The sequence below is a fragment of the Elaeis guineensis genome, chromosome 6, assembly GCF_000442705.2.
Source record: "Elaeis guineensis isolate ETL-2024a chromosome 6, EG11, whole genome shotgun sequence".
NCBI lineage: Eukaryota > Viridiplantae > Streptophyta > Magnoliopsida > Arecales > Arecaceae > Elaeis > Elaeis guineensis.
This window is the reverse complement of record NC_025998.2, coordinates 22,020,031-22,033,506: the sequence shown is the minus strand read 5'-3', so window position 1 is coordinate 22,033,506 and position 13,476 is coordinate 22,020,031. Positions and strand designations below refer to the sequence as shown.

Here is a 13,476-nt window from a genome sequence, read left to right as displayed (position 1 = left end):
ATATCCACTCTCCACCAAATCTCAAATTTTTTGTGAAATAAAGAGGATCTTCATTTTGATGCTCCAATAATTATAGTTTTCTCCATCAAAAATAGGAATATAAGGTTGATTAATGCTTATATCCATATTGCTTGAACTTGCCATGAAGATCTTCTTGAATGGTGCTCTCTTTCCCGCTTGTTATCTTCAAACTCAAACCTTATTGATCTTTTTTACTCTGATACCACTTTTGTTGGCATTGTTTACCAACTTGATAAAATTTGGGAAGAGATTGAAGTGGAGAATGAGATAAAAAATTGAGAAAGAATATAGATCTAGGATTTTTCTTTCTTTTTTCTTAATATATAAGGCCTCTTATGTGTGAGGCTACTACATCCTACAAAATTCATACATCAATACATAAACTACTATGACAATATGAGTCCAACTATATATGAGCCTATACGTGAACCCAACATACAACTAAATCAAAACTTACATAACTTAAAAATTAAAAAGAATAAACATTATATTTTAACAAGTGTTGAGCATGGAAATGTCGAGATCCAATCCAGAGAAATCAGGCAGTGATCCAACTTTGCCAAGGATGGATTCTCCCTATGATTTGACCAGGTGAAGATTGTTTGGGTGATCCTTAGCTCTAACAGTTGCATCTGCTTAATGAAGAGGTTAAAGTCTGCAGATGCTATTTGGCTACTAGTTGAGCCTTTTCTCTCTTTCGGATAACATACCATGTTGAAATCACCTACGAGAGCCCAAGGTTCATTCCAAGAATCTATGACAGATCTAATCTCTTCAAGGAAAGGTCTCCTGAGAGACATATCAACTGGGCCATAGACATTTGTTAATAGCCATTCCACTAAACTTTGGGATAATAAGAAGTGCACCATACTTATGGAAAACCTCCCTTTCTGAAGATGACGCCTACTGACCTCCTCTGAATTCCAAGCCGTTAGTAATCCACTAGCTGATCCCGATGCACCTAAGTACACCCATGAGTCTATCCTACCATCACAAGATGAGGAAACTATTCACGAATTGATCACCTCAAGTTTGGTCTCTTGGAAATACACCAGCTTACACTTCGAATGGACCACTTCATCCTTTACTACACGCCTCTTAGAGGCCTTACCAAATCTTCTTACATTCCAAAACAATGTCGCCAAACCCATTTATTGGGAGCGAAAACCATTTTAGTGTCCAAGTGGCCATTTGGAGGCCAAGCCACGTTGGTTGAAAAAACATCCTGACTATTATTTTGCATGAGACTATTGCCAAGATCACTGGATGTTACTTCACACTGAGATACATCTTTAGCACCCCATTCCATTACTTTTTTAAGAAACCCGTGTAATGCTTATGTAGCTTATCAACAACCTTTCTATTTATCTGTGCTAGGATGCACAAGGCTAAAGCTTGATATCTACTTTCCATTATGACTGATCATACACTTGAATCGGGTTTTCTCTAAGAGGTGCAAATTCTCTACAGCTGCTTCACCATCTTTATGGAATATGAACCCACATTTATTGCTGAGCATCCTCAGCTCTTTAGCAATAAGGCTATTGATGTAGAGAAGGTCTGAAGATTGTACTTCCTTATCTTATAATCCTAGAAGTTTCAACTTTTTATTTCTCAATCATGCGCTCCATTTAGTTGGCTCTGGAGCTATTCTAATAATATCAGCTATCGCATTAGATTGTTTAGGTGTCTATTGCACCACATTCGCTTTATCTTTGCCGTAAAAGCTGCTCGCATAGTTGATAACGCTTGTAAAATATTTGAAAAGACTTTAGTCATCGGAACAGTGGCTATGTGCCAGTCGGCTATATGGTACGATAAAGCTAGTATGTCTGCTCTCTTCATACCATCCAATTGAACACCAACTTCTGTAGTATGGAGGCTTCTTGGAACCCAATTCAAATTCAAACAAACTTGCAAACAAAACCTCCCCATTATCTTCATTGTACCCATCTTAATTCTAAATTGCCAAACCCCACAATGTGGATCCGTAGTCAGTGCTTTTGATGGTAGTGGTTCTACACGAACCAATTGCCCTCCAGACCGATCTTGGCCAGATCCGGTAAAAAATGAGCCATAGTCTTGAATATCATAACCAGAGTGGTGGCTGCATTCTCTACCACCTTTGCTAATATCACGACGATCAGGAGGCCTATTTTCTTCATGCTGATTTAGGTGATGGCATCAAAAACCATTTGATGGAGAACGTCCTATAGGGCCATTCCAAAACTCTCATTCCCTATTATTTTGTTCATTATGCCTCATCGTTGAAGGACTCGGATGTCTGGCATTGTAGCTTTTGCTCTGCAGCAAGATAAACAATGACATTAACCTTGTAAATGAGAGAGTCGATAGTTACCTCAACTATTTCGGAAATGATTTCGAGATTTTCACAAAAGAAAACAACGTCGAAGCCAGTCAAATCCTCCCACCATAAACTTTTGGTATTAGCCTTATGCGGAACTCCAAAGCTAGGGATGATGGTTGCTACCACCTCCGTCATCCAACAGGAAAGAGGGAGATTCTGTAGGCATGCATGCACCTTAAATTTGAGTTTGTGAGGTGCACCATTCTTAAACTACTTCCAATGGTTAACCACCATCGTGAAGCTATTACATTTGATATGCCCTGCAGTCATCAAACCCCACACCATTGAGTAATCTGGACAAGACACAACAAATTCTCTTTCGGATAGTTGTCGGGTTGTCCATAACCCGACTTTCATCATTTTGTGGGCAAGATCGTAGACACGTCATCCACCTTCATTGGGCATCCAAAAGTTTGATCATAGGCTGCTCGATCAAGGTAATCAGATATGGTCACCGTTTCTTTGCTAGAGATGAGGAAAGCTTGGGACGAAAGAATGCGGTTTGGAATATGGATGGTTGAGGGAGTGCTTGGGCCATGCAAAGTGAGTGACTCTTTACGGGGGACGATGGCTCGCAAAAGGTTGTCGGGTATTTGCACCGGTTAGCCCGATGGCCAAACCTCTTGCATCAAAAACACCATATAGGTTTACGACATAATACTTTTTGATGATCAGGGCAGCCACATCGAAACCAAATGCCTTTCTTGAAAGGCTTCCAACTGATGTTTGGGTGTCCAGTATCCTGCATGTTGAATGGGGCCTCAGCGCAGCCTCTTTTGGATACCTCATGGCGTGTTATGCAGGGCTTAACATACAAAGACAAGATCACAAGGCGTTTTCCCCAGGAGCGGTGGAGGATTGGCCACCAGGATTTATAGTTCCAGATGGTTGAGGAGTACCCCTACGAAGCACATTCACAAATGTCTCCATCCCTCGAAGGGTGAATGGTCAATTCGTTTTCACCCACTTTCGAGGATAAAACTTCTATCGTCGGACCGACCATGGAAGAAATTATGATCGGCTCATCATCGTCTGCCACGTCTCCAAAATACACTGCGTGCACTTACGCACGTGTGTTAAAATATTAAGAAAATATGAATGGATAAACCCTAGGGGTTATGTGATGTTTATCAAAACTGTTAAATACCCCTAAGATTTATCCATTTCTATTTTTTAGTATTTTAATGTGCATGCGTAAGCGCGCGCGGCATAATTCGGAGACGTGGCAGGTGATGACGGTCCAACCATAATTCTTTCTATGGTCAGTTCGACCATAGAAGTTTTATCCCACTTTCGATCACTTCAACATCGAAAGCTGGGCACCACCACCATCCCAATGGGATGGGATTTTTTCGATGCTTCTTCGACTTGCGGGTTGTCTAGGTAGTAGAGGATGGCGCGCTGTGACCTTCATCCATTTTCCTACTGAGTTAGGTTGAGGGGTTTGAGGAATCGATTTCTTGCAATGCAAGCATATGGATAATGACTAGGATCGGCTGTGGATGAAATAAGGGAAGATTGGTTTCTCCCTGGCCTTTGCCGAACATCCAGAGGAATAGTATTCGACCCTATCAATGGAGGTTTGGGGTTACAAAAAGGAGGTTTCTCTGCTGTTGTTTCTGGCACTCGAGAAGCCAAAGATGGATGATGGTGGGGGGGGGGGGGGGGTTGCTTAGTTTGAAAATGCCAAGGTTGAGGAGATCTGATAGAGCTTGGATCTCTACCCACTCGCTTAAATTGGTCGAAGTAGAAATATTTTTTGCTCTACATTCTCTGGAGCTTCTCTCTCTAAACATCTCTAAAACTCAAAGCCTACCTCCCCTATTTATGGGGAAAGATCGATGGTTATTTCCATTATGAGCGGTGCATGTCATAACTTCACATAGCAGCTAGTTCATAGTTTAAATAGGCCATAACAGCTAACTATATCGTTCGGAGGCTTCAGGTACCTTAATCATGCAATAATCATCGTGGGCATAATTACCACCTCTTTTCGCAAGCAGGCACAATCATGGTTTCAGGTCACCCATGTCTAAGATAACGAGATTGGCCAGAGTTGGTTCCTCTTTGAATCATACCGACGACAGTTGAAATATACTCTGCATCAAATATATTTTCCTTTTTCCTTTTGGGATACGGTGGTTTAATACGTATGGATATCTCCAGATACAGCTCTAGCCTTCACTGTGAAGGTTACTGTGGCAACAAGTGCAGCCTTATTTTGCTTAGTTCAATCGATTTCTTCATTCTCTATTTAATGTCAAAAAATTGCATATATTTGGTATTGATCATGGCACTTATTTTGATTGGATCCTTTTAAGCAAAATTATAACCGTACACCTTTTTTTTCAAAGTAGCCTAAGAAGTACACAGAGCTTTTTAACATAAAAGTAAAGGCGCAGTGGAAACATTTGCGCATACATACGATGTTCTTGTTGTAATATATCATCTAGCTTGGGATAAATTATGTCATCTTATTTTTGTGATCATTTATACCAAGTTCTATATCATATTGGTGATGCTACAAATCGCCTCCACATATTTTTCTATGTACTGAACCTAAATCATATGATATAAAATGAAAAATATAGCTATCACGAGAACTATTTAATTTTTTCATCAGTGCTAATTATTTTTTCTTTCTTATCCGAAGATTGCGATGATCTTCTCAAGCAAAATAAAAAAAATAAAAAAAATATTTTATATTAAAAATATGTTCATTGTAATTCTATTTTTGTAAGAAAAAATAGCTCTTGCATCTAGATACTACCTATATCTAGATATATTGGTGATTTTTTAATGAAATAATCATCTTAAACAAATTTCTCAGTATTTAGATACAATCTAATATTTAATATAATTATAAATTTTATCTATCTCTATCTTTCTATTTTCTTTCTGTTATTCAATTTTAATCCCACAGTTTAGTGCACATTGTTTTCTAATATATATTCTAAGAGAAGTATAGCCTGCAAGTTCTGAATTTTAGACGTAATTTAGGATTGAAAGTAGGCCGGACAGGACTATGCCACACCTCTACTCGAGCTCAACCCAAAATTTTTTATCAGACTTCGGGCTGGGCTTAGGCCCAAAAATTTTTGAAAGACTCAACCCGAGCCCGATCCGAGTTTAGGCCCGAGCCTGGCCTGAACCCGATTGAGCCAATCTACCACCTACATCACCTCTCTTCTCAATTTTCTCTCTTAAAAAATAAAAAAAAAAAATCGAAAGCCCTAACCCATTGCTCTCCAGCTTCTGCATTGTTGTCATTGGCAAGACGTTCCTAGTGGTGTCGCTCATGTTAAATGCCGTCAGGTTCTGATCTGGTGGAGATGGATGCCATAGAAGCAGAGCACGTCTGACATCAGTGGCTCCGTCCGCCACCTTCACTGTCTCCATCGGAGACGGTCTGACCTCTAGAGACGATCGGGCATGGGTGAAGAGAATCGGGCATAGTGGCTGCAGTCGAGCGATCAACTGCAGACCTTGCCGACACTGTTGAAGAGCTCATTGGATAGATTAAGACGGCAGCTCCTTTTCATAGACTAGCCAACGGTGAATGTCAGTAGAGTGTTGGTGGCTGTCCTTCTACACTAAGATGAGCAGGAGGCGGAAGCCCTTGGAGAGGTCTGGGGACGGTTGGGGATTGGGGCGGCCAAGAGAGAATCTTTAGAGCAAATCCGGAAGCATATGCACGGTGGATAGCAGACAATCGGGAATTGGTGAAATTGAAGGGGTAGTGTGGCATGTTATCTATTGTGCAATTTGAAACTGTGTAAGTGAATCAGGTTGCAAGGGAAACAGGATAAATCGCAGAGCATATGCATGATGGATAGCACGCAATTGGGAATTGATGAAATACAAAGGGCGGAGTAGCGTGTTATGTATCGTGGGATTAAAATATGGATGGGTCTAATTTGGATTGGACTTCAAATTGAATTTCAAATGCGAAACAGATCGAAGATATATTCGAGTCTAATTTAAAAAATAAATAAATTTTATAATTAAATTTAAATACGATCTGAATTATTCCGAATCTAGTTCTCGACTCAAAATCGTGCCTGTCCGATACTACGGATAGATCCGAGCTTAGTTTTAGCTCCAACGTAATAACGCAAGGTACCATCTATTTCTCTTTAACCGAGAAAGGTGCGGTTAAAAGGAGGTAGACATAAAAATGGGTGACCACATCTTCTCAATGATGTTACTGAGTAAAAGGCAAAGCCGGTGGAATCCATCAAGGAGAATTTCAAGGGGACGCGCTGTTGGCTGCTGCCCCCTTTTCCTCCCCACCCATTAGACCCGGGCCCATCTTAAGCTCTTTCCCTTCTCCCCTTCCCAAGTCCCAACTGAAATTGTTTTTTAAAAAGTAATAATAATAACAAAAATAGAAGAGAAACAATGGGCTTATGATACCTTCTGTCCCGTCACTTCTTCTCAAGATCTGTATACTTGGTTCTTCTGTGCGATATAATCATCGCTCAAGTTTTTTCATTTCCTCCTCCAGTAAACATAGGATGCGATAACATTTCTGCCAGAAACCAGTACTTCAAATAATAAGAAGGTAAAAGAAAGGATGGCAACCATGAAACTGGGCTCCAAGGCTGAAATCTTCCAGCTGGAAGGCCAAACGTGGTATGTATTCCCATATCCAGCTCTCAAAAGAATTTCTGGTTCATGTCGAAGAGTTACAACATTCTCCTCTGCTCAATTACAGTACTTCATACATGCATTTCTTTTACAGCGAGGTACTTGAAATTCTAAGAAATTTTCGGTGATGTTCACATCTCTATATGAATGTACTATTAACATTATGAGTTTACAAGTGCATTCTCCTTGTGGCATTTGTGCCACAGGGCAAATTTGGGGTGTTTGTGAACTAATGTTTAAGATCATCCGACAGGAGGCTAGAAAATTAAGGGAATGGAGAATCCTCTAAAGATTTCCAAGGAGGATTAGAGGATCAACAGAAATTAAACAATTGTGCTTGCACAGTTTTGACAAACATTCATATTGGCTCTATCTCAAGTTTATGGACAAGCATTACAAAAGTAGCATCCTCACCATCTTGAATGTTTTCAAATAAATACTGAGCAATGGTCTTCCAACCTAAGATTTTTCCAATAAATGGCTCATAGTTGTGTGACCGATATTCTTGGGTAAAGATAAATGGGTATGATGTGAAATCGAGCTAATGTTGGAGTGATACAATGTATTATCTTCCCTATCATACTTACTGAATATGTTGCCATCTGTTCTTAGCAGCACAAGTACTAAAAAGTGCTTGTGCTATTATCTTGATAAAGTGATTATGTTGCTCTCTGAAATAGTCTGGAAAGTATCAATAGTTGTCTGGACAAAGATCTCCAGAGGTTTGTCACAAGAATTTTCGATTAAATCAAAGCTCAAAAGAAATATTTTAAGCATATCTAATAGTGTGCATAGTGCACATTGCCCGCTTCTAGTCCTCCACTTGTTTGATTGTACAATTAGCGGCCATCATGAGATTTGAGAGCTGTCAATACTTGAAGGTTTCTGATTGCATGATCAATAGGTTAGGATGTTATTTGTGTTCTTTCCTGTGGAAGGAACCACCAATTTAGGGATTGAATTGATGCAAAGCTATTAATCTACCACGAAGAAACTTGATGTCCTAAGCCGTTCTGATAAGTAATCAAGTTTATCATTGTATCTTCATAGATTCAATCAGCATGAAAGAAATCATCTTTCCTGTCTCCTGGTTATAATCTTTTTTGCAAATTCATTCTCACATTTGAGTACCTTGCTGCACCGCAGGAAATGTACCACTGAGCTTGTAAGTGATGTTATCGTCGAAGTGGGAGAAATGTCCTTTCACCTCCATAAGGTCTGTTTCTTTGCTTCAATTGCCTCCATATGGTGTTAGTAGTGTCCATTTATCTACATATGCTAGTGTGGCTGGTAGCAGCCCAATTATCAAAGTGGATATGATTTTGATGGAATTTTTAACTTTTCGGTCTGGACAGATCCAGTTTCACAAATTAGATGAAAATGGTATGCTAGTTAATGGCTATATTGGAAAAATGCTAATCAGTGACCTGGACTTCCTGGCAAAAGACATACATCCTATTGCAATGAAGACCGTAACAAATAATCTTCCCAAAAAAATTTATGCGTTAACAACATATGTCATTAGTACTAGCAATTTAGAATAATTTTTTAGCTTCTTTTGGAGCTATTATGGATTCCATCTCGCATACCATCATAAATTCTCATATATATATCTAAAACAATTAATCTGTTATGTCAGAATTTCTTTCAAAAGAAAAAAAATGATGCAATGACATCCCAATTAGAAGGTATCAATTTCCATATAACAGATGGAAATTGGCACAAACATAAACTTCATAGGCCCAGCTTTTGTATCTGATGCAGTTCCTCTAATTTTTTTTAGTTGTTTGTTTGTTTACTGGCTTTTTTTTTTTTGGTGCATGGGGAGGTGAGTGGGGGTTCTGCTTTGTTAGCAGCACTTCTTTTTCTGCAGGAAAAATGAAAGAACTCTCTCTTATTGTAGCCATCACATGAACAATCTTCATTATGTGGAGTCTTCTTCCTCAAAGAACTCATCATCTTAAAATCTTTGGCTTGATATTCAGCTCTTGCCATGATGTGTATTCAACCAGACAGTTTTCCATAGAAACAATCCTTCCTAGAACACTAAATGATGCTATCATGATTTATCTGCATGCAAATGCTTGGAGGTTTTAAGCAGTAATATACCACGATTTGATTAGCATGTTAAATTGGAAAAAAAATTTGCTGCAGGATGGTTCATTTAGTTTGTTAGATATATGTATAACTACAATTGTGGCATGGTACATGCATGTTAATAACTTGATTTAATGCCCTAAGCATCACTATTTTTGATTTAATAAAGTCCAAAGTATAGATCTATGGTTTGGTTTTTAAGTCACCTATATCATTTTTGTGAAATGTGCTATGATCTGACATCCACTTCCTATTTTTTCATGAATTCTTGCAGTTCCCATTGCTTAATAGGAGTGGGCTTTTGCAAAAAATGATTAGTGAATGTCATGGTGAGGATGGAAAAGCCTGTGTCTTGCAGCTTCATGACATTCCTGGTGGTGCCAAGGCTTTCGAGCTTATAGCAAAATTTTGCTATGATGTAAAGATAGAGATGAATGCTCTCAATGTGGTCTGTCTGCACTGTGCTGCTGAGTACCTATGCATGACTGAAGATTGTGTAGGTGGGAATCTTATTTTACAAACAGAGCACTTCCTTAATGAAGTCTTTAATAGTTGGAAAGATTCAATCAAAGCTCTGGAATCGTGCGAGAGTGTTCTTTCCTATGCAGAAGAGCTTCACACAGTCTCAAGGTGCATCAACACACTGGCATCTAAAGCTTGTGCTGACCCAAATCTTTTTGGCTGGTCCATGGCTGGACGCACCTCCATGAAGAGCCCAGGAGGCAGTGCTCTGTGGAATGGAATAGTTGCTGAAGAGACACCAAGATCCACTGGTGCTGATTGGTGGTATGAAGATGCTTCTTTCCTCAGTCTGCCTTTATTCAAGAGGCTTATTTTGGCTGTGGAAGCTAAAGGCATGAAACCAGAAATATTGCTGGGGCACTCATGTTTTATGCAAGGAGGTTCCTGCCATGCCTGAGTAGGAACTCAAGCTTCCGCGATGGCACTACACGTATCACTCCTGGTGCTTCAATTTCAGCACCATCAGAAAGCGATCAGAGGGTCTTCCTTGAAGAGATTGTTGGACTGCTACCTATGAAAAAGGGAGTTACCTCAACAAAATTTCTACTTGGTATGCTTCGTACCTCAATGATCTTGCATGCAAGTCCTTCATCTAGGGAAAATTTAGAGAAAAGGATAGGAGCCCAATTGGATGAAGCTGCATTGGAAGACCTTTTGATACCAAACTTGGGGTACTCAGTTGAAACTCTTTATGATATAGATTGTGTCCAGCGAATCCTTGACCACTTCATGTTAACAGACCAATCAATTCTTGCAACCTCACCTGGTATTGTGGATGAGGGGCAAGTGATGACCTCTTCCCCTTCATTGACACCAATGACCATGGTGGCAAAACTTATTGATGGTTATCTGGCTGAAGTTGCAACAGATGTTAATTTGAAACTGCCCAAGTTCCAGTCACTGGCAGCTGTCATTCCTGATTATGCCAGGCCTTTAGATGATGGCATCTACCGTGCTATTGATATATATCTTAAGGTAATAGCACTTTATAACTAATTTGAACTTTTACATTCTTTTACTGGAGAATCATATTTCTCAAATTACATGCACAGCCATGCACTCTCGCATCGCATATATGTCTGCATGGTTGTGTATGTACACATGCAGACTTCTCTAGAAGAACATAAACATGGTGTGCATCAACTTTCCAGTGAATGAGATTGTAGTCTTTTTACACTAATGCACATCTATCTTCTTGGCAGACTTAATGATGAAAGAAAAAAACTTGATTGTTTTAAGATAGTGTAATCTCCTTATTTGATTCCTGGAATTTGTTTGTAACCGGAAACAACATGCTCATTTTACAGTTCACTTGTTGAATAGAAAATTAAAGTCCTTTGGCACTGTTCATTGTGTAAATGAAGAGTAACAGATGATATGCCTACTTCAATTGAAGGAACTCTTTTTTATGTGATAAAGCAAGTTAAAGTCGAGCCTAGAGCAGGTTTCAGAAATGTGCCAGACTTGGTTTTATGATGAAGTTGAGCTATGATGTGTCCTGACAAACCCAGGCCAATAGACCTTGGATAAATCCCCTGGACCAGACAATCAAGCTCATCATATGAGCATACAAACTATGAACATTTCTTTTTTAAATTTCTAAACGGCACCTTCATGCAAGGAAAATTTATATGTTATGTCTCACAGTTGTATCATGCTGTAAAGATACCAATTTGTATGCAATTAAACTTGAAATCTTATGTTTATCATGATGATATATTTTGCCTTTTCGATTGACATATCACATGGTATTTGATTATTTATCTTTTTTCATATTTGTATGTAGTCCCACCCATGGCTCTCAGAGTCTGAACGTGAGCAGCTTTGCCGGCTCATGAACTGCCAGAAGCTCTCCTTGGAAGCCTGCACCCATGCAGCCCAAAATGAAAGGCTACCCCTTAGGGTGGTTGTTCAAGTCCTCTTCTTTGAGCAGCTTCGTCTACGTACCTCAATTGCTGGCTGGTTCTTTGTCTCCGACAACTTGGAGAACTCCCATGCCCCTAATGGGAACATCATGCTTCCAAAGAACAATCATGAAACAATCCGGACCGAAATCACTCAGGACCAAAAGGAGAATGACCATCAAGTGGGTGTCGAGGACATGAGGTTGCGAGTTTCAGAGCTTGAGAAGGAATGTTTAAGCATGAAGCAGGAAATTGAGAAGCTTGGGAAGCCAAAGAGTGGATGGAACATTTTCTCAAAGAAGTTTGGATTCGGGGTGAAGTCACAACCCACATTGCATGCCAAATGAGTCCTTATGATTATGCTTGGTTGTAGAGATAGGAATTAGTTAGTTGATTGAATGAAACTTGATACATTCGCCTTTTAGGATCTTATGTTTATTGATTTTAGTATGGATAGCTACTGACTGTTGATAACATTCATTGTAACTATGGGTAGAGGATAAGCTGTAATTTATTGATATGGAGTAGCTTATTTGTATTTCTTTTTCAATGGCTTTGTACCCGCGCAGGCCTAAAAACTTTGATATCGTGCACCACTTTACTCTCCAGTGTCATGGTAAATAGATGATGTTTGCTAATATCATATTTGCTGATGAATGCATAATCAAAAATAGTTTTGTCATGCCCCTCCATCTGAGATCTACGAACTAAGGGCTCGTAGCAACCACTGCATACTCATTAAAAACTCTTTCTACAAACATGTAAGGCATTCTAAACACATATCAATACATCACAATAAAATTCATAATAAACTAAGTCTATAATTTAATTAATTAAAAATTAACTTTAACCTTTTACAAAATTTCAATGATATTCAAACGATCTTACATCAATTAAAGTTTAAATAATAATCATATAAACAAAATAATAAATCTTTGTTCAAACTTGGTTAATACTATCGTCTCTTTTCTCTAAATTCACTCTCATAGTACCTATTTCCTCAATTAATAATCTGAATCTAAAAACAAAGGAGAAGTAATGACTTCGATAGCTCAGTAAGTAATGAATATCTCAATAAGATATTTCAAATATATTCATAAAATATGATATTTGAAAATAAATATTAAAATAAATATAAGAACATATTCCATACTGATTTAATATAAAACAAATTTTTTTAAATATTTATATGCATACATAATCATAAATCTAATTTAAAATAAATTATATATAGCTCGACAGTCTTAACTATAATCACACTTATCCCTATGGCAAAGCCCAGAACAGAAATAGTGAGCTCAATTAGAGTGCCAATATAGAACATTCATTGGTATGATCCAAAAACTAATATACAACCCCCATTAGCAGGGTCCAAAAATTAATGCATAACCCTCATTGGTAAGATCCAAAGTACTAATATATAACCTCCATTGGTAGGGTCCAGAATATAGTTAGGTTGAGAGTATATATCCGATCCGTATTAAAGCACTTTTCCATCGTAACATATAAATATCATAATTCTATGTAATTTCACAATAAATGAATAAACCATAATATTCTAGAAATCACTCTCCATTCAAAATACAGTTTCATAAATCATACATAGTTTCAAGGATCAATTATTTACTTTTTAAAATAAATTATGAAATATCTCAAAAAAATGGTTCATTAGGTACCTCTGCAGAACACTGAATAAACAAATTCAATCAGTTCTGACAGCATCCTTCAAAATCTAATATTCAAAATATATTCTTCAAAATCCTCATAAGACTGACAAAACGATATTATCCAATGTTCTAGTCAGTCCAACCAAGATAATTTTATCTGATCATAATTAAGAATAAGAAACAAATGGTTCAACAAAGATCAAAGGTGATCAAAGCTATTGATACCTGATACAAGTCAAGGTGGAGG

At 38.2% G+C, this 13,476-nt stretch overlaps 1 pseudogene; it reads left to right on the top strand.

Annotated features, from left to right (window-relative positions):
* Positions 1 to 6,783: 6,783 nt before the first annotated feature.
* LOC140858695 (BTB/POZ domain-containing protein At5g03250-like) lies at positions 6,784 to 12,187 on the top strand (annotated as a pseudogene).
* The last annotated feature ends 1,289 nt before the right edge of the window (positions 12,188 to 13,476 follow it).